Consider the following 21891-nt stretch of genomic DNA (forward strand, 5'->3'; position numbering starts at 1 on the left):
CACACACACACACACACACACACACATCCACATCCACTGCTACCATAATCATCAAATCAAGACCATCACATGCATGCATAAGTCCATGATACAAAAAGTACACACATCTGAACATCGATAAGCTCAGATATCTGATAAAGCACAAATACCAATTAGACAATACATCCAAAAGCCAAAAACACATGAATATCAGATCAACTGCACTCATAAGAATATCAACTAATCACATAACATGAGCATCAATAAATAAAGAATCAAATAGGTACACCAGCATTAGTAGCCCATGAACATCAAAATGAATAATCATACATAATGAAGAGTGAGGCCACAGTACATAATGCACACTCATCCATGTGAAGGTGCCTTATCTGATGGTCCCTGCTCACTGGGGGCACCTGTATCCTCGCAGGGCACCTGCCCTATCACATTTTTTGTTAGTGCCACATCAACTATCTAACTCGTTGATGCCCCATATGTCATTGATAGTGGTGGTGGTGGTGGTGGCCTTAGTGTCATCACAACTATGAATGTCTATAAGGTACTCAACACCTCCCCCATCTGAGCCTCTATGGTGCTCATCTTAGCCTCTGAATTTGTCAATCCTTTTGGCTTCTCTAGTGGTAGCTTTACATATGGTGGTACTAGATACTATACCTATTTCTATGCCTCTGGTCCTACCTGCTATTGTCCCTATGACTATGCACCAGGTGGATCTCTGATAGGACTCTGCACCCATAGCCTTTGGTGCCAAACAAACTGCACATCCTCTGGCAGCCTAGCCCTCACATGCTCTTCTCTAGCCTACTCCACCCCTTTGTCCTACTCACCAACCATCCCCCCTCTCATCCATGTACCATCTCAGCCTTGTACACCTCCAACCCTCCTTGCACCCACTGGTCCTTGCACTAGGCCTTGTGCATAATCCCCTCTGTGGTAGTACCACAGCTACTTAGCCTCGCCTCCCCTATGCTTTTCCCACTCTGACTCTAGCCTGTAATCTCCCTCTACCTCTCCCTAGACCACCCTCATCATCACCATCATCTCCCCCACTTGATAGTTCACCAATCCCCAGGATAGGCTTGATCGAATCTGTGTATCTCGGGAAGGGATGATCCTAAAACCACTGTACATAATCCCCCTCCATCCTTGCATCCACCACCCCATCTCTCAAGGCCCATGGTTGTAATGTGTCTATCATCTATAAGAATGGCTCTAGATATACCTCATACTCTAGCATCAGCCCCCACACTGCCCTCTCTGACTGTACATGGGCATAATGTGTTGTCCCCTATGGCATACCCTACCACCAACCAAACTACCTTGCCACTCACCTGAAACAAAACTACTCTATCACAACAAGAACTTGACCAAGTAGACACCTCAGACCAAAGAAGTACACCATCTCATCATCATCCTCTGCCCATGGCTCTATGACCCTATAAGATCTCCACACAACCTCATCAATATCATCCAAAACCCACTACCAATACTCTGTCTTGCCCAAATGGGGTTGCATGATTAGACCAAAATAAGTATACATGTATGGTATACCCTACAACCACTATCACACACACATTAGACAAGTAATGAGAAGATGCTCCCATGTCCATAGCTATAACAAAATGACCCATGTTGATAGTGACAAGGATCCAAAATACACAACCTGATGTAAATCATGATATAAGTGAGCCAACATATAACTGCCCCAAGCAAATCTTCATGGCACATCAATCATATCTTGTATTAGTCGGCCCTGTCCAACTGGACACCCTTGCCCTCAGTGGTCTGGCAATAGAAATCCCCCTATCAAACCATCCAACACTATTGTCAATGCATCATACTGTAACATCTGAAACTAGGACACACTGTCATCCCCAATATTGTCATCCTTGAACAGGTCTTGAAATGCAGCACCATCGATCGTCTGATCATAATAAAACAAGTCCCCTATAGTCAAGATCCCAAAAATCTTGTATACATCCTTAGGAGTCATTTTCATCTCCCCCATCAACAAATGAAATGTATTATGGTCTGAGTGCCACCACTTGGCCACAGCTTTCAGTAATCCCTTATTCACTTGAAACTGGGGCATCTGTAACAAATATGTGAAACCACACCTATCTATCACCTGCTAATTTGTGCCTGACAATTGGCCCACTACCTCTAACGACCATGGATAGAGTCCCTGTACCATGAGCTTTCACCCACACACCTGTTGTTCATCAAATAAACAAGAATGTCAATTTTCATCACAAAGTGATCATCAGACACCAGTCTCATATCTATATATAGCTTCCTAGCTACTAGTTCTATCTTGGACCTATTACTTGTCTGTCTCTATCCTAAGTAGGACTTGCTTGTTTCCCCTACTCTATATCCTGAGCTGGGGCATCACCAGTCTATCATTAGATTGATCCTACAACATCACTTCATGAATAACTGACTATTATTGTTTACTCATTATAACCATTCCTGGTTGATAGACCAAGCATCTAGTCTTTTACATTATCTTACACTCAACTTAGGCCCTAAACTCAATTTTCACACTTTGATAATTTTTTGCACTATTTCCTAGGACATATGCACTATCATATCAATTCAATGCATTAAAATAGGCAAATGCACTACTATAACATTAGAAAGTGCTATTTTACACCTCATACGTACTATAACAATACTCATATGCATTGTTTTATCGATAGGAAGTGCTATTTCATTCAAATACGTTAAAATGTTGGACATATGCACTATAGAACCTATCATATGCACTAAAATATGCATATGTGCTATTAAATTTCCTATATGCACTACAACATTACTATATGCACTAATTCACCACATACCTAGGGTCTTATATGTGCTAATTTTCCCTACACATGCACTATAGGAATATTTGAATGCACTAAAGAAATACATATGCTCTAAAAAACCATTTAAATGTGCTAAAGTACTAAAATCACCATATTTACTTTAAAAATTTGCACAAAAATTCAAAAACACTCATAAAAATGCTAAATCTCAAAAATAAAGGATCTCAATGACTTATCGAGGCACTATAGTCTATCGAATGCTCATATCGACGATCCCTCTCCAATCTATGCTCTTGTAAAGGAACCACCATCCTTGTTGAATCAAAGCTCCAAATCACCAAATGGAAAACGGGAGAGTGAAAATGACAAGGGTAAAAGGTTTTTTTGACCTATTTAACCCCCCAAGGGTCCTTTATTTCACTTTTCCACCTATCTACCCATCATTGGACCTTTTTTCGCTCACTCTCACAAATTGGGTATTGTATTACACCAGCCTAATCATCTTTTTCTATCAACTACCCAACATTTCAAAAATAAAATTGGAACCTACTAAACCTTTGCACTTCCATATTTTCCTCCAATTTTATTTCTAAGGAGGCAGTATATTCACATTAAACTGGGGCATTCAAGCTAGGGCATCAAAATTTTCCAAAACATCAAAAACATCCTACCCCAACCAAAAAATTCAAACATCAAGTTTACCAAAACCATGGTATCCAAGTAAAAATTTTGCAATACCAAATCAACACCACAATCAAATCATCAAATCAATAATGATCAAAACATCAAATCAACAATGATAAGATATCAAACCATCAAAAACAAACACCATGACAATGGAAAAATATCAAAATATTATCGAACAGACATCTAATCATTAGAAGTTGACCTAAAATTAGAAAATCAAGATAGTCTTTGAACTAATATGCTTTGCATATTAGCTCAAAAAGGGGCATTTGTAGACACCTAAAACTTGGTAAAGACCTAAATCATGTAATTCTAATCAATCAATGTAAATTAAAGAGAAAATCAAAAGAAAAACAACAGACTTTCAAATAAAAAATCACATCAGGTCATTAATCATCTATCAAATTGACAAGACCTAAATTAACTTTAAAATAGGAGAAAAACAATTCAAATTCATTAAAATGAAATTTAAAAAATGTGGAAGAAAAAGACAAAGTGTCGAGAATAAATAAGACATTTAGTAAATTAATAAAATCATTTATCCTCACAAAATTGAACATCTCCCTTTTTCATTTTAAAAGAATTAGGAATATCTTCAATTATCCTCAAAACCAAGTCTGTTGGACTCTTCCTCTTGGTCTCTTATGATATATTTTCACTTTCACTTTCACCCATCAGTCAAAGGTGAAAATCTTGATTCTTACCCCAACCCCTTCTGAAATCCTATAAATAGGAGGGAAATCCAAGAGCCAAAGGACCCAAGTTTTAGGCATTTGCACTACAAGCACATTTTAATGCATCATTTTAGCATTATCATATTAGGAATTTCATAGAATTTTAGCATTATTTCATGTTATTTAACATCATTTATTACTTCTTAGCTCATTGCATCTTCATCTTGATAGCATATAATCTGTATTTTAGTCATAGATCTGCATTTTAAGCTTACTCCCATTCTAGAACTATCACTAAGATGCTAGTCTGAGAGCTATTTTAGTAGTTGTAGTTAGGGAAACATGAGATGCTCATAGAGATTACATTTTGATAATGATAGCTTGGGTTTAGTATAGTTCATCGTCAGTCTATTTACATTGTACATTAAAGTACCATGAATATGCGTTTACACTATGTACAACAAGAAACTATCTTCAATGTCTGAGTGAGCTTAGCATACACTGAATGGTAAAGATATGACATTTTGTGTAACATGAAAGACAATACACAATTAACCAATTGTATTCAACAATAGCAATGATATTTTTAACATTTGAGCATCGAAGTTTTGACCAACTCTCATCAAAAAATAGGTCCAAATTTACTAGTGATAGGGCACGTTGTTCAATCTACTCAATTAATAGAATTTGTGTGCAATCACATGAATAGAAAATTTAGTAAATGGTTCTTCAATGCCATCAATTTACATACCATGACCATTCCACTTCACATTTGTCATATTTTCAAACTCATTCTTTGTTAGGCTCCTTATGCTCTTTGGTCGATCCAAAGTAGGGTACCTAGTTATCCTACGAATGATTTTTTTTTTTTTGATTGGCCCACCTTCCAACAAAATTTTCATATCATGAACTCAGCTAAGCATGATCTTGATCGATTCAACCTTGAAAACTTTAGGAAATTCAAGGGCACAGGTAAGCCCTTTCTCTACAATGATTTTGAATTTTCCCTTTAGGTTTACATCGATGCATAGCTTCTCATAAACTATCATGATTTTAAAATCCCTAATTTCTTCAACTTTGCATTGATAACATGATTTGGTGTCTTGAACATTCAAGACTCTGGGTGGAATTGATGACAAAGCTCCAATATCATTAAAATTGTTATCAATGTTAACTAAATTTCTTGAAGTTAGGTGGGGGAATTTGATCATTTCTTATGATTTAAGTACTATTATCCTTAACCATTTCACTTCTAGATGCCATTTCATACTATGGTTTTAAAAAATATATTTCACAAATATCTTCACTAAATATTTTACTCGTTACTGAGAGTGGTACTTATTTTTCTTTACAAATTCCTTAATAATCTGCTAAGATTCTTTGTTCTGGTCATTAAAATCACTTTGATTGCCTTGAAATACTCTCCTCAAAATATTCTCATCAGCACTTTGATTTCTTGATGAGTAAAAATAAATGTTCAAATTTGATAAATACCTTCAATATTTTATTTTTAGGTCTCCAATTAATGTCTTCATACTTGGTGTATGATAGCTAGCTCGGTCTTCACTTGTGCTCAATTAAGGTTATTCACTTGGTCATTACCATTTCACTCAGTCTATACTACAAAGATCAGTCAATATAGATTGCACCATTGATTCTTGGTACTTTATGATTTTCAATTTATAATAGCTCTCAATACATCTTTATTTATGTAGATATGAACTTTCATCATTTCTATACTAGGAACAGATGTAAAATATAACTTTTGAGTATATAGTTCCTACATACCTTTTTTTTCTTTAGTGAGATATGGTGTGATCACCTAATCTATTAGATTGGTTGATCACATTTTTATCTACTCTATTGCTTCCATCTCTTACTATCTCTATCCACATTTTATTTCCTTTAGGTTTATCACTTCCATTACTTGGTGTTGGTGCTAGTATTCTACTTTTGTAGTTCCTATTGATGTGTCCAACTTTGAGACAACTAAAAAGATACTATCTCTCTATTTTACCATTTATTACAATTTCCTCTAAAATGTGTTTTGACGAAATTCTATGGAATGTATCCATACTCTCCACAATAGTGACAATTGTACCATGTATTGTGATCCCAATTGTATGAATTACCTTTCCCTGTTGTATGATTATTTTTTTTAGGTGACCAGTTTAACTTCTTCTTAAGTTTGCACTCATGAGCTCTATATCCATACTTTTGAGAATTGTAGCACTAACCTTAAAATTTAGATACCTTTTAGGTTGTATCTTGTTCTTTGATCTACATTCATGTGCTTGATGTCTTGCTCTCTTGCAATGAAAAACATTACCACTTGGTTTAGGCTTAGGAATTTTCTTACCATTTTTCTCCTACAAATGTTGGTTGTATGATAACTTTTTGTATAGTAATGACATATAGATTTTCCTTTTGATTTTGCATTCCTTTTTTCTCCACTTTTGGATGATTCACATTCTTCAGTAGATGAAGACTACTTGTTGTATCCAAGTCTAGATGTGTTTTTTGTTCTAGGTGGCTTCATCATATCTTCAAAGTACTTAATTACTTCATTTGGTTTGTTGAATCTCTCCATGAGTTTATTTTCATGCCTTAACTCATTTTTCAATTGCTCATTCTATAGCCTCAAATTTGTGATCTCCACACCATTTTGTTTTCTTCTTGATTTGCAATTACTAATTGATTTATCACATCCATCTGATTATTTGTAAGCTTCTAAACTTCAAATGATCTCTCTTCAAGTAAACTAGTTATCTAAATTTTTTCTTCTTTAGCGATGAGTTTATGTTCCATTTCTTCTTCTTTTGTTCAATTCCTTGACAGAGTGCGACTGATTGAATTTCTTGTTTTGTCTTGAGATCTTTCACTACTTTCACTAGGGCACTATTCTTCTTTAGCAATTATATCATTGCTTCATCATTGTTACTAGTCTTTCCACTATCCAGTAGTCCTTCAATGTCAACTTCTATGTATTGAGTGTCATTTAGTTGAATAGCTATCTCTTTTCTTCTTTTTAGGGTTTTCCTTAACTCCTCTTTTGTTGCTTCTAATTGTTGCAACATGATCTAGATTTCAATTATCTGATTCTCAATGATATTTCCCATATTATACACTTCCATATCCATGATATGATCTTCTCAAGTTGTTAGGCTTCCTAATAAGAGAATTGAGCTCTGATACCAATTGTTAGAATAAGTATATGGAAAACAAGATACTAAGAAGGGGGTTGAATCATGATCTTAAATTTTAGACTTCAAAACCAATTTCATTCATTCATACCTAATTCATCTCATAGATCTCTCATTAAAATATAAATTTTAAAACATAAATGAAATACATCACATCCACAAATAGTTCAACACATAACATAATGATTTGGTTACCAAGAAACACTTCCAGATAAAGGTAAAATTGGGGTGTGGATGAAACCAACAAATCTTCATTGTTGTAACAATAAAGTTAACCTATTAGGGCTACAATGTTTGATCATAACATATGATCTACCTATGAGGGGTATTCCCTATTAAAGCCTTAAGATACTATTAGTTCTCACCTTGTTAAAGGATTTTACACTCACAATGAAGTAAGGACTCTATTAGGAGGTTTACATAGGTCTATTAGGACCAATTTGTTAAGAGATTTACCCTGTCTCAATTAACAATAACTGATTTAGTACCCAACCCTCAATTTTCTCTACAAGGTGATCTTGGGTCTATTCTTTACTATATCTTTAACCTAGTTCTCCTAATCTGATAACTTTGATTAGTCCTTCACTTCTCTGATTGCTCTTGGTTTGCTTTGCTTTCTGACTTCACCTTTACCCCTTCACACGCACATAAGGATACATGTCCTTATCTATTCTTCCTTCTTCATACACTTTCATCATATAATCCTAGGGTTAGAATCCTCCTTAAATAGGCATTCTATGAATGTTCTAGATCTTAATTGACACCTTACACGTCATCATCTTTTGTCATTTCTATCCCTTTTTCTGATTCATTGAATTGAACACCTAGGGACCATTACCTTCTGCAATGACACATGATCAACATCTTAGTCAACTCATCAAATATTAAATTTCATAGAAATTTTGGCCAAAATGGTTTTACATATTAGTTTATGTAATTACAAACTCTTATATAAAAATTGAACAACTCGAGACTTGATTATTTTGATGCTTAGCCATGTAATCATCGTCATGTGTATATATGTGTGTGTGTATCTATATATATGTATATATGTCTATAAATGTGTATATGTCTATGTATATATGTATAATTCTATATATGTATGTATATATGTATGTATATATGTACATATATATAAGCATATATGTGTGTGTGTGTGTACATATATATACATATACTTATATGTATATATGTATGTATATGTATATGCATGTCCGCGCAGACACACACACTAGGGGCTACAAGACCAAATAGGAGTTTTCAAGAGATCGATAATGAAGACATGTATATGACCACCAAGTCAACCCTTAAAACCATGGAATGGACAAAAAAAGAACAATATTGTGTTTCATGATTGGAGATATGAATCAATTTGGTTGGTGAGGATCATTAAGAGAGGGGATTAGAGAGGAGTTGTTCCTTGGGTTAGGGTAAAGAAAAAGACCCTAAGATACTAGAAGAGAGAGAGAGAGAACCTAGTTAAGTACCTAGACAATGCATCTAGATCTTTGTAGTAATCCTTCCCATCAATATGTGTGTGTGTATATACATATATACACACACATACATATATTTATTTATATATATGTACATATACATATATATAGATACGTATATACATATACATATATATGTATGTATATGTATATATGTATATATTTATATATGTGTGTATATATGTGTATATATATGTGTGTATATATATTCATAAGTATGAGAAAATACATAACTTTTTCAGGAAGAATTTCCCAATTGACTATATAAACCTAGCACTCTCTCTTAGTCAAGAGGGATAAATAAAAATTGATGATCATAAATAATGGACTATCAATATTTTAATCAACTAAAAGACATTCAACTTAATGATGTCTAAGCTCTTAGTTGAGAAAATACCTACTATACAATTATACAAACAAACCAAAGATATTAGCTTTAATGTCTAAGCTCATTAGTCATAAGCCTCACAAAAAGCATACTTATTAACATATCTAGTATGTATTTATACAAACAACCCAAAGATAGTCAATCTAATGATATCTAAGCATGTCGTTGAAAGTCTCACAAAATAGATATTATCATGATTTAAGTACTAAACTTACACAAAATCAATATTTAAGAATGTCATCTTAAATAACTTTCACAATGATTATTTGAAAGTCATGACTTTCATAAGAGGTTTACACATCTCATAATATCATTAGAATGTAATGATCAATTTTTCTAAGATCCATCCTCAGCATTTTTTTAAATCATACCAAGTTCTCTTCTAAAGTGTTCCACCTTTGATTTAGATAGTGGTTTGGTAAAAATATCTACAATCTGATTCTCTATAGTAATGTATCTCAGCTCAATCACATCCTTCTCAACCATATTACATACATAGTGGTATAGGATCTCAATCTGTTTTGATCTATTATGGAAAACTATATTTAGAGAGGGTTTAATTCAACTCTAATTATCACAATAGATGGTAGTAGGTTCCAACAATACTACCTCCTTGGTTCCCATTGAAGTTGCAATGTATTTTCTTCAAAAGAGCTCTAAGATACTGAGGATTACTTTCTACTAAACCATGATATCATGGCTAAACCCAAGGAAAAACAACATCCCGATGTACCCTTTCAATCTATAGAGTTTTCTACCAGGTCAGAATCAGTATAACCTATTAAAATTAGATCTAAATTTTTATAATTTACACTACATCCAATAGTTCCATGAAGATATCTTAGAATTTCTTTGCTACTACTTGATGAAATTTCTTAGGGTCATGCATGAATTGACATAGGGTGTTTTCAATATAGCTGATATTAAGTCTACTATTTACTAAATACATTAATGACCCAATGATTTAATGAAAAAGATAAGGATTGACATGATCACAATCTTTAGATTCTTCTCTTAGTTGTAATAAGTTTGATTCCATGGGGATTTTCATAGATTTACATTCCATCATTCCAAATCATTTTAGTATATCCAATGTATACTTACCTTGATTTAGAAATATCTCATCAATAAGTTACCATACTTCTAATCCCAAGATGTAGTGTAGTAAACCTAGATGCTTCATGTCAAATTCAAAGGCTAAGTCTTGTTTACACTTTTCTATAAAATATTCTTCCCCTATAATTAGTAAGTCATCAACATAAAGTACCAAGATCACCATATCCTCATTTTCAATTTTGAAATATAAATTTGGATTTGCACAATTTTTGGACAAACCAAGTTTGGATAGATGAAGATCTATTCATTCATACCATGCTCTAGGTGCTCTCTTTAGACCACATAAAGCCTTATTTAATTTGCATGCATGTGTTTGTTTTTCATGTACCACAAATCCTTTAGGTTTATTGAGGTAAACATCTTCTATTACCCCATTTAGAAAAGAAAATTTAACGTCCATTTGATGTATTTTCTAACCTTTGGAAGCAATAATAGCTATTACAGTTCTAACTAATGTGTATCTATAAACAAGAGAAAAAATTTCTTCACAGTCAATTCCTTCCTTCTGAGAAAAACCTCTTGAAACAAATCTAGCTTCGAATTTGTCAATGCTCCCATCTGAAGCATGTTTAATTTTAAACAACCATTTTGAAGTAACAAATGATTTATTTTTGGGTCTAGGAATAATGTCCAAAAATTCATTCTTTAGGATGGAGTTGTATTCCTCTGTCATAACATCTTTCCAATTTTGATGTTTCATGGCTTCTTCCACATTTATAGGTTCATAATTTGATAGTTCACTCATAAGAGAAACATAGTTAGATAATATATTTGGCCTTTTCCTTTCTCTAATGGATCCATAAGGGGAATAAATGGTTTCATCTTCCTCCATTAACTCTTGAGCCCATAAAGCTCTTTTCATACATTCTTTAGGTACTTCTGATGTATTCATAGATTCTAACAATATTTCTTTTTCTATTTGATTCTCTAATGTAGAGAGGCTTAAGGTTCCAAATAAACAACCTTTATTTAAGGTTGAATCTTGAATCCTCCATGATTCTTGTACCTGTCATTTCACCAATACAAGCCTCCAAGGCTTCTCTACCAACTTGCCCCGTAGGTACAATTGATTTGATGAGGACTCAACTCCCTCCTTAGGCACTATTCCAACTAGTCCTACTCCTAGAATCCTAACCCTTGCATAGGATCTTAACCTTCCTTGGAGTATATTGACCATGTAGATACTCCCCTTAACCTCCCTGACCTCACTTGTCACTTCTAGTTCCAACAAATCACTAAGAAGTTTCTAACACTCCACATAGGCTAGATAGGCCTATTGTATATTAGGTCTAATGACCTTTTTTTTCTCCAAAAAAATCCCCAAAACCAACTTAGGAATCTAGTAGCTATCTCCTAGCACACCAAGAATCCAAACTTTCAAGGCTCTATGATACCAAAATCCTAATTAATACCAAGCCCTACTTTTGAGTCTTACAATTAGGCCTTTGGTCTAGTCAGTAAACAAAAATCTCCCCCAAACTTAAAAATCCTCAAAAAGCCTCCATTAATTTTTCATATTCACCTAGACATCCTAGAGCTTCTAGGAAGACACTAATTTGCCTCAGCACAATCATGGGTGTTTCCCTATATTGTCATTTGTCAAACTATCTAGGCTCATTGATTCCCAACAATCAGCCTATGTATTTACCTCTTGGCTTGTAACCCCATCAAAATAATGAAAATAAAAAAATGAAACAATATTTACATATTCTAATCTATCACCCCCTTTGGTTTCATATATTTTCCATCATGGGGTGATCAAGTTAAAGGCATTTTGTGCAAACAACATTGTAAATTGATGCCTTGACTAGTTAGCAAACAAAAGCTTGTAACTTTCAAACCCTAACACTTCAAAAAATAAATGAATATGAAATAGAAATAATAAAAACTAATCTACCAAGAACATGAGTTGGATCTATTGTGCTAGTCTATACAAGGCCATACAATTGCATGAGAATGTAAAGAAACCTACAAAGATGTTAGTATAGAATTGTCTAACCTGCAAAACTTAATGGTAATTCTTCCAACCCTTCAAAATATCATCTACCCTATTCATATACCTAAGAATGGATAGTTACAACCTCAAAAATTGACAAATGCACTTTCTTTCAAAAATTGCAAAAGTTGCTCAAGCAACTTTTTCCCAATTTTGCAACTTTGGAGCAACTTTTTGCTCACAAGATTTTGTGGCCAAATGGGTCCACAAAGGACCATTCTAGGACCTTATATAGAATATCTAGGACCTATTTGGCTAATAAAATAACTTAATTACTTGCCTCTTCCAATATTTTCCCTATTGAGCAACTTTATCTTAATGAGCAATTTGTGAACAATTAAGGCCTAGTGAGCATTTTAGCTCTTACAATTGGAGTAGTTGTGTTCCTAGGACATCTGGAAGTTATTGAACACACACTCACACCTAACCAACCCCTAATCATACCAAAAACTCAATTTTATGGAGATTCCTTGCACCATACTCCCTTGGGACAAAGAACTCAAGTCGCTTGAGTTAGGAGGTCTTCAATGGTGACCCCATGTTTCAGAATGTTTACTTCAATCATCCAACTCACCTTAGCATCTATTAGTCCCTTCCATTTTACCAAGTAGTTCTTGTAGGTACCCTTCTTGGTCTTCTTGATCAATTTGGAATCCATAATGTATTCCAATTATAAAGGTTTGGGTGTGGGTAAATCGTGTACCCAGTCAGACCCTTCCACATTTAAAATAGGAGGTATGCCAATGTCTGGAGGAAGTTTTACTTTCATAGACATTATTTTCATATTTGTGGAGGATTTTTAAAGGCCTTATCTTTTTCATCAACAGCTTAGTTGGATGGCCTTTGGGTAGTCTCTCCTTTTTGAGGTAGGCAAGTACTAAATTGCCCTCTTTGAATTTCAAATCCTTCCTTGTCTTATCTACCCTTGATTTATACTTGTCCACTTGGCTTTGTAATGTCTTCTTCACTTGGTCATTTAGCTCCTTTGTATATTTAGCAAATGACTCCCCTTGGGCACTCCTTTTTTCATGTAGGTTGAGATACCTTAACTCCAAGATCCCCCCAAGGTGAGCTCCATATACCACTTCAAGTGGGATCATTCTAGTTCTCCTATTGATGGAGTCACTATAAGAAAATTATGCCTTCCCTATAATATGATCCCAAGATTGACCATGCTGCTTGGTTAAACACCTCAATAAATTGCCCAAAGATCTATTCACCACCTCTATTTTCACATTATATTGAGGGTGGTAGGCTGAAGAGAATGATAAATTATTCCACAACATCTTCCAAAGGGTCCTCCAAAAATGCTCTATAAACTTTGTGTCTCTATCACTCAGAATGTTATGTGTCAAACCATGAATCCTCACTATTTCCCTGAAGAACAATCCTACAATATGTAAAGCACCATTTGTTTTTTTGCATGGAATGAAGTGTGTCATCTTTCTGAAATGATCTACAACCAAAAATACATTGTCATGTCCTCTAGGTGTTCTAGGAAATCTTAAAATAAAGTCCATACTCAATCACTCCCATAGTCTCTATGGTATGGGGAGTGGTTGATATAACCTTGCATTACTACTATGTCCTTTAATTCTCTCACACACATGACATTTCTCCACAAACTTCCTCACATTAGTTTGTAATATAGGCCAATGATAGTACCTAGAAACTTGCTCCAATGTTGTGTCTATTGTAAAATGGCTTACCAAGCTACCTTGATTCTTTTTTTTGAGGATAATCTCCATCATAGAATATTGAGGAATGAATAATAGATTTCCCTTACACAACAAACCTTCCTATAGCATAGACTCAATAAAATCATTTCTAAAACCTTGTTAAAATTTCACACATACCTCATATGTTTCCTTTAAATTATTGTCCTCCTTGCATGGATCATTGAGATCCTTCATCCTCACACTTTGTAACTAAGTCTATTGGATGCCTATAACTCTTCTACTAAGAGCATCAGCAACCTTGTTGCTCACCCCTTCTTATGTTTGATGACAAAAGTGAATTCTTGTGGATATTCTACCCATTTGAGATGTCTTTGATTCAATTTCTCTTGTCCATTCAAAAAACTAAGGGCATGGTTATCTGTATAGACCACAAACTCCTTTAGAAGGAGAGAATGCCTCCGCTTCTTCAAATCCTACACCATTACATATTACTCAAAAGCATAGGTGGAGTACCTCTATTTGGCTTCACTTAGCTTCTCTGAGAAAAAATTCATAGAATTCCCCTCTTGGCTTAGAACTATCCTAATGGCTAGCTTACTAGCATCACATTCCACTAAAAATAACTGATTAAAATTGGGAAGCCTTAAAGTAGGAAATTATACTATCCTCTTCTTCAATATTCAAATCCCCTAGCTATTTCCTCTATCTACTTGAATTGACACTTTATGCCCCCTTAATGGTGTTTAGTATAGGTACACATATATGGCTAAAACCTCTTACAAACTTCCTATAGTAGGATGCTAAACCATGGAAACTTCTAACATCCCCTATATACTTTGGAGTTGGCCATTCTATGATGGACTTTACTTTATCAAGATCCATCTTGATACACCCATTAGAAAAAACAAAACCAAGGTACACTAGTCCAATTTTTAGGAACTCACACTTGTCTTGGTTGTTCATCAACTTCTCTTTGTGTAGCCTCCTCAATATCATCTTCAAGTGCATCATATACTCCTCCTTGGACCTTCTAAATATTAGAATGTCATCTAAATATACAATTACAAACTTACCAAAAAATTCAGCTAGCACCTCATTCATGAGTCTCATAAAGGTACTTGGAGCATTGGATAGGCCAAATGGCATTGCTAGCCACTCATACAACCCTTCATTTCTCTTGAATGTTGTATTCCACTCATCACTAAGCCTCATTCTGATTTGATGATATCCTGACTTTAAATTCACCTTGGAGAAGTAGCATGAGCCTCCTAGTTTATCCAATAGATCCTCAACCCTTGGCGTAGAAAACCTATATCTAATAGTGATTTTATTTATTGCTCTAGAGTCTATACACATCCTCCACTTTCCATCTTTCTTGGGTGCAAGGACTATAGGGACTGCACAAGGACTCAAATTTTTCCTTATGAGCCCTTTCTCCAACAAATCTTTAACTTGTTTTGCTATTTTTGTATTCTGGTTTGGTGTCATTTTGTAGGTTGCCTTGTTAGTTAGATTGGCCCCTGATATTAGGTCTATTTGATGAATCACTTCCATCATAGGTGGCAATGCACTAGACATCCCACTATCCACTATCTCATGGTATTTTTCCAAGAAATATTATACTTCTTGAGCATACTAACCTTTTCTTTGGTCTCTTCCTTTGGCTTCACAATCACTTCACAACACACCCCTTTCTCTTTCTTCATGACCTTTAAAAACTCCTTGCCACTCAATAACATAATACTACTCCCAACCTTCTTCTCTTCATTAGGCTATATCAAAGGGTCCATATGATATTTCCTACCCTACTTGGTTATAACATAAATATTCCTCTCACCATCATGGATGGCTTTTACATCATATTGCCATGGACACCCCAACAAGAGATGGCATGCATCCATAGGCATTGTGTCACATAGGGACTTGTCCTTGTATTCCCCAACTTCAAACTCCACCAAGGCATGTTCATATACCATGACTTGTTGACATTTACTCAACCATGACACCTTATATAGTGTGGTATGGGGTACTCTTCTAATTTTTAACTTGTCCACCATTTTAGTAGATACTATGTTTTTAGTGGAACGTAAGTCCACTATTACCTTGCAAATATTGCCATGTGACTTGCAAGTTGTCTGAAATAATATTTTCCTCTATGGTGGCTCAATAACACTAGGTACCTTTAGCAAGGTCCTCCTTGACATCATATTTTCACCATCTACTACTAGCCCTACCATATAGATAGGTGATGTGACACTTTGAGAGTCATCTTCTTGCACTAACTGATTCCTCCTTTCTCCCATTGATGAATAAGAGGCCTTCTCTAGACACCTACCCATTGTATGTCCCACTTGATTAAAATTTTAACATCTACTAGTAAAAATAATGCTACCCCTACCTTATGACAGAAATGTGCCTCTTGGTGGTCCACTTCCTCTGAATCCACCCCTTTAAGATGACCCTTTGTATTGGTTGTTCCCCCTATTGTTAGCAAATGGTGTTTCATCAATCCTATTAGGACTTTTTCCTCTCCCAAAGTTACCTCTGCCTCTAAACCCTTTATTTTGGCCTCTTCCTCTTGGATATGATTTGCTCCTCCTTTTAGCCTTTTCCTCTACTCTCAAGGCCATTTGGAAGCATTTATGCATACTATTTAGAGCCATCATGGTGATCTCCTCTTGGATCCCCTGCCTCAAGCCATTAACGTATATTGCTACCCTTCCCATCTCTTCCTCTTGTCTTCTAGACCTAAGGCTTAACCTATGAAACTCTTCAGTGTAAGCACTTATGGTCATTGAATGTTCCCAAAATGCCTCAAATAATTAATGTAAACATAAAAGAGAATAAATAAATAAATATTTTCAAATTTCCATAATTATTATTCATTCATCTTCCAAATTCTCTTCCTTAATTCTCCTCCTCTAAAATGAGAGGAAATACAAATTTAAATACAAATCTAGAATTACCATTTTTGGCAGTATTTAAATAAAATCAATTTTTTCCATTTTTGGTAATTTTTAAAAACAACTTGAAAAAAGATGGTTTTTTTTTTGTGAACCTTCCTCAAAGTGAGTTAATATGAACTGCCAGCTAACATTTGAAATTGGAATTGATAATTCAAGCTATTAATAAAAATTAACTTTCTAAAAAATTTAAAAAAACATTAAAAGATTTAAAAACTACTAAAAGCTCCTCCATAAAAAAGCCACTAAAAGCTCATGCATCATTCTCTTTGGGTTGAAACAATACAGTTCCTACAAGTTTTTTTTGGATATGTATGGTTTCCTTTCTGGAACTTTTCCTTCCATGTATCAAACATTGAATTTCTTGACTCAAAGGAATGCAAGTTTGTTCCTTCTTCCTGGTCTTCCAATTTTTTGACATTTTATCATTCATCTTTGCAACTACCACTAGATCCCTCTTCCTCTTATTTTTCTTAACCCATATTCTACTCAACATCTTCTTAGCCTTTACAATCCAAAATTCCATTTCTTCTATATAAACCTTTGTACCATAATCATATATGTCTTCAAAATATAATATATCAGCATATCCACCATTGCCACAATTAACATAATACCTTTGGGAACATTCATATTCCTCATTAGAAAATAATGAAACATCTTCTTTAGAAATCTCATTATAAAGAACCATTTCTATTTGCTCATTCTAAATATAAGGCTGAAAATGACAAAAGGACTCTTATGCAGCTATGTTTATCTTGGCATCTTCAATTCTTGATGTCAAAAAAATCATTGGTATACTCACATTTCATTTCTGGGATCTTCCTTTATTTTTTGTGTCTCTTATTTCTTTTTTCTTCTTCTAAATAATCTTATGAATTGACCATGTGATCTTCTTCTTGATTGGTAGGTATATTTTTTGCATTTCTGATTCCATTAGCTTTCTTAATTGTTGAAAATTTTCTTGTAATTCTCTTAACATTTCTTTCAACTCTAATCATCTCATCTCTTCCTCCTTCATCTTCCTCTCTTTCTCTTTTATTTTCTTTTCTTCTTTCCTCTTCTACAAATACTTCATCAATAAATCAAACTCTTCAAATGAGTCCATCCTTTCCCACAACTGGATCTTTTCTCTTTTCTACCTTGATTTTTAGAAACTAGTTCCTCTTCTCAACCTGCATAAATATAAACTCATAGCCACACAAATATAAAAATGTTATTTTCTCAGACCTTCTAAGCTCTAATACCAGATGATGCAACCAAAATTCCTCATATAATTAATAGAAACATAAGAGAGAAAGAACACAAACATAAATATTAAAACTACAAATTATTATTTATTCATCTTCTCAATTATCTTCCCCTACAATGAATGGAAACACAAATCCAAAATTACCATTTTTGGCAATTTTTAAATAAAATCAATTTTTGCCATTTTTGGTAATTTTTTAAAACAACTTGAAAAAAAATATTTTTTCGTGAAGCTTCCCCAAAGTAAGTTAAGATGAACTACCAACTAACATTCAAAATTGGAAGTAATATTTCAAGGCTATTAATAAAAATTAACTTTCTAAAAATAATTAAAATAACATTAAAAGCTTTAAAAACTACTAAAAGCTCCTCTGTTAGAAAGCCACCAAAAGCTCATGCATCACCCTTGCTCATTTCCTTGGGTGGCATACTATCAGCTTCTTGACTTCCTTGACTTCCTTCTTCGTCAAACATGTACCAACCTAAATGTTGGCTCTAATACCACTCTGATACTGAGAGGCTTAAGGTTCCAACTAAAAATCCTTCAATTAAGGTTCATTTTTGAATCCTCCAAGATTTGTGTTCTTTTACTTTCACCAATACAATCCTCTAATGATTCTCTACTAACTTGCCTCCTATGTATAGTTGATTTGATGAGGACTCAACTCCCTCCTCAGCACTAGTTCAACTAGTCCTACTCCTAGAAACCTAACCCTTGCTTAGGATCTTGACCTTCCTTGGACTCTACCAACCATGTAGATACTCCCCTTAGCCTTCCTATCCTCACTTGTCACTTTAGTCCCAACAAATTAGTAAGAAGTTCCTAACACTCCACATAGGCTAGATAGGCTTATTATCTATTAGGTCTAATGACCCTATTTTTCCTCCATTCTTCTATTTTCTCCAAGTAATCCCCAAAACCAAATTAGGAATCTGGTAGCTATCTCCTAGAATACCAAGAATCCAAGCTTGCAACGCTCTATGACACCCATAACCCTAATTAATACCAAGCCCTAGTTTTCAGCCTTAACATTAGGCCTATGGTCTAGTTAGTAAACAAAAATCTTCCCAACACTTCAAACTCCTCAAAAAGCCTCCATTCCTTTTGCATATTCACCTAGACATCCTAGTTCTTCTAGGAAGGCATTGGTTTTCCTCAGCACAATCATGGGTGTTGCCCTACACTGTCATTTGTCAAATTGTCCAAGCTCACTGATTCCCAAAAATCAACCTAGGGCTTTTCCTCTTGGCTTGGAATCTCATAAAACAAATGAAAATATAAGGAAACATTATGTACATCTTCTAACCTATCACCCCCTTTGGTTTCATGCATTTTCCACCATGGGGTGATCAAGTTAGAAGCATTTTGTTCAAACAACACTATAAATTGATGCCTAGACCAATCAACAAAAAAAGGCTTATAAATTTCAAACCCTAACACTCTAGAATCTAAAGAAACCTGCAAAGATGTCTATACAAGGCTACAAGGCTATAGAACTGCCAGAGAACACAAAGAAACTTGTAGAGATGTATGTACAAAATTGGCTCATGTGCAAAAATTAATGGTAATTATTCCAACCCTTAAAAATATCATCTACCCTACTCATATACCCGAGCATGGGTAGTTATAACCTCCAAAATTGATAAATGCACTTTCTTACAAAAATTGCAAAATTTGCTCAAGCTACTTTTTTGCAATTTTGCAACTTTGGAGCAACTTTTTGCTTGCAAGACTTTGTGGCCAAATGGGTCCATGAAGGATCATCCTAGGACCTTATATAGAATACCTAGGACCTATTTGGCTAATAAAATACCCTATTTATTCACCTCTTCCCAAATTTTCTATTGTGCAACTTTGGCTTAATGACTAATTTTTTAACAATTAAGGCCTAGCGAGCATTTTAGCTCTTACAATTGGAGTAGTTGTCTTCCTAGGACATGAGGAAGCTATTGAACACACACTAATACCTAATCAACCCCTAATCACACCAAAAACTCAAGTTTGGAGAGGTGCCCTACACCATTCTCCCTCTGAATCTCAGGGAATGAGTCTTTGATAGTTTCTTCAGAATTTGTCTTGTCTTCTACTTTGGATCTTTTGATAGAAGTATCTTCATCAAATATTACATCTTGACTTAACTCAACATTTATTTGACTATGAATGTATATTTGATATTCTCTAGATGTTTCACTATATCCCACAAAGATTCCTCTTTTTCTAAAAGATTCCAATTTAGATCTCTTCTCTTTAGGAATGTGAATGTACACACGACACCCAAATATTCCTAGATGACTAAGGTTTGGTTTCTTTCTAGAGAAGGATTCTTCAAAAGTCTTATGTTTAAGATGATAATGTGGACATCTATTCTAAATGTATACAACAACGTTATAGGCTTCTCCCAAAAGAAAGGTTCCCAGATTTTGATCATGTAACATAGTTGTGGCAAATTTAGTTATGGATCTATTATTCCTTTCAGCTACCTCATTCTATTGGGAATTGTAAGGGACTATTAGCTCCCTCTTAATTCTAACATTTATACAAAAAATTTAAAAGGTTTCAAATATATATTCTTTTTGCATTATTGGTTCTTAAGATTTTAATTTTCTTTCCTAATTAGTTTTCTACAAGAGCTTTAAATTCCTTAAAACTTGACAAAATTTCTCCAGAATCTTTATAATTAATAAAGAAGATCCATGTTTTCCTAGAAATTTAATAAAAAAAAGATAATGAAGAACAAAAATCCTCCTTAAGAAGAAATATACATTGGCCCACATAAGTCTGAATGGACAAGTTCTAAGATATCTTTGGTTTTGTTTACACTAGTTTGGAAGATGGTCATAATATTCTTTCCTAATGCACACCCTTTGCAAGTTCCTTCATACTTGAACTCTAACTCAGGTAAACCTATAACCATCTTGTAGTGCCTACCCTCGTTCACATCTTCTCTGGACATATTATTGCTATTGTTATCAAACTTTGATGGACTAGTTTATGTAGATGGATTAGTGGTATTGTTTTGACACTATCAGACATTATATTATGGATTCAGTTATCATGTGATGAGATCATTTAGACTTCACATTTCATGTATGTATGATTATCACTATATTGTTTTCAGTTACTGCTGATGATTAGTTAGATGGTTGATTATCTTATGTGCTTTATTATGGATACTTACCCCATACTTGCATGTGTATGGTGTGCGTGTTTTCTTATTGTATGGCGTTTCTGATGTGGTTAAGGAAGGGAGTCGTAGTCACCTGCTTTATCGGGATCTACATGATGCACCACTTCCTGCCATTGCCTATTTAGCTTAGCACTATATATTTTGTATGTACATGCATGGCTTTTTTGCAGGTTGCAGGTACCGGGTATCGACTTCCTTGAATTGCCAGGATGAGTGTACCCTATTATACTATCTCAATGATAAGAGAGGGGAGATAAATTCTCAAGTCCAAATCCCAAACCCTAAAACCATTTGTCCTAGTGAGTTAGGACAATTATTTGAGTTGAGTACCCACTGAATGTGTCGGATGACATATTTTGTGATTTTTAATCTTTTAGACTGATTTGGTATGAATTGTTCTATGATGGGTTTTCATATTTTATCATGAAGGTCCATGGTGA

Source organism: Cupressus sempervirens, chromosome 8 (genome assembly GCF_028749045.1).
Source record: "Cupressus sempervirens isolate cs-2001-9-10 chromosome 8, ASM2874904v1, whole genome shotgun sequence".
NCBI lineage: Eukaryota > Viridiplantae > Streptophyta > Pinopsida > Cupressales > Cupressaceae > Cupressus > Cupressus sempervirens.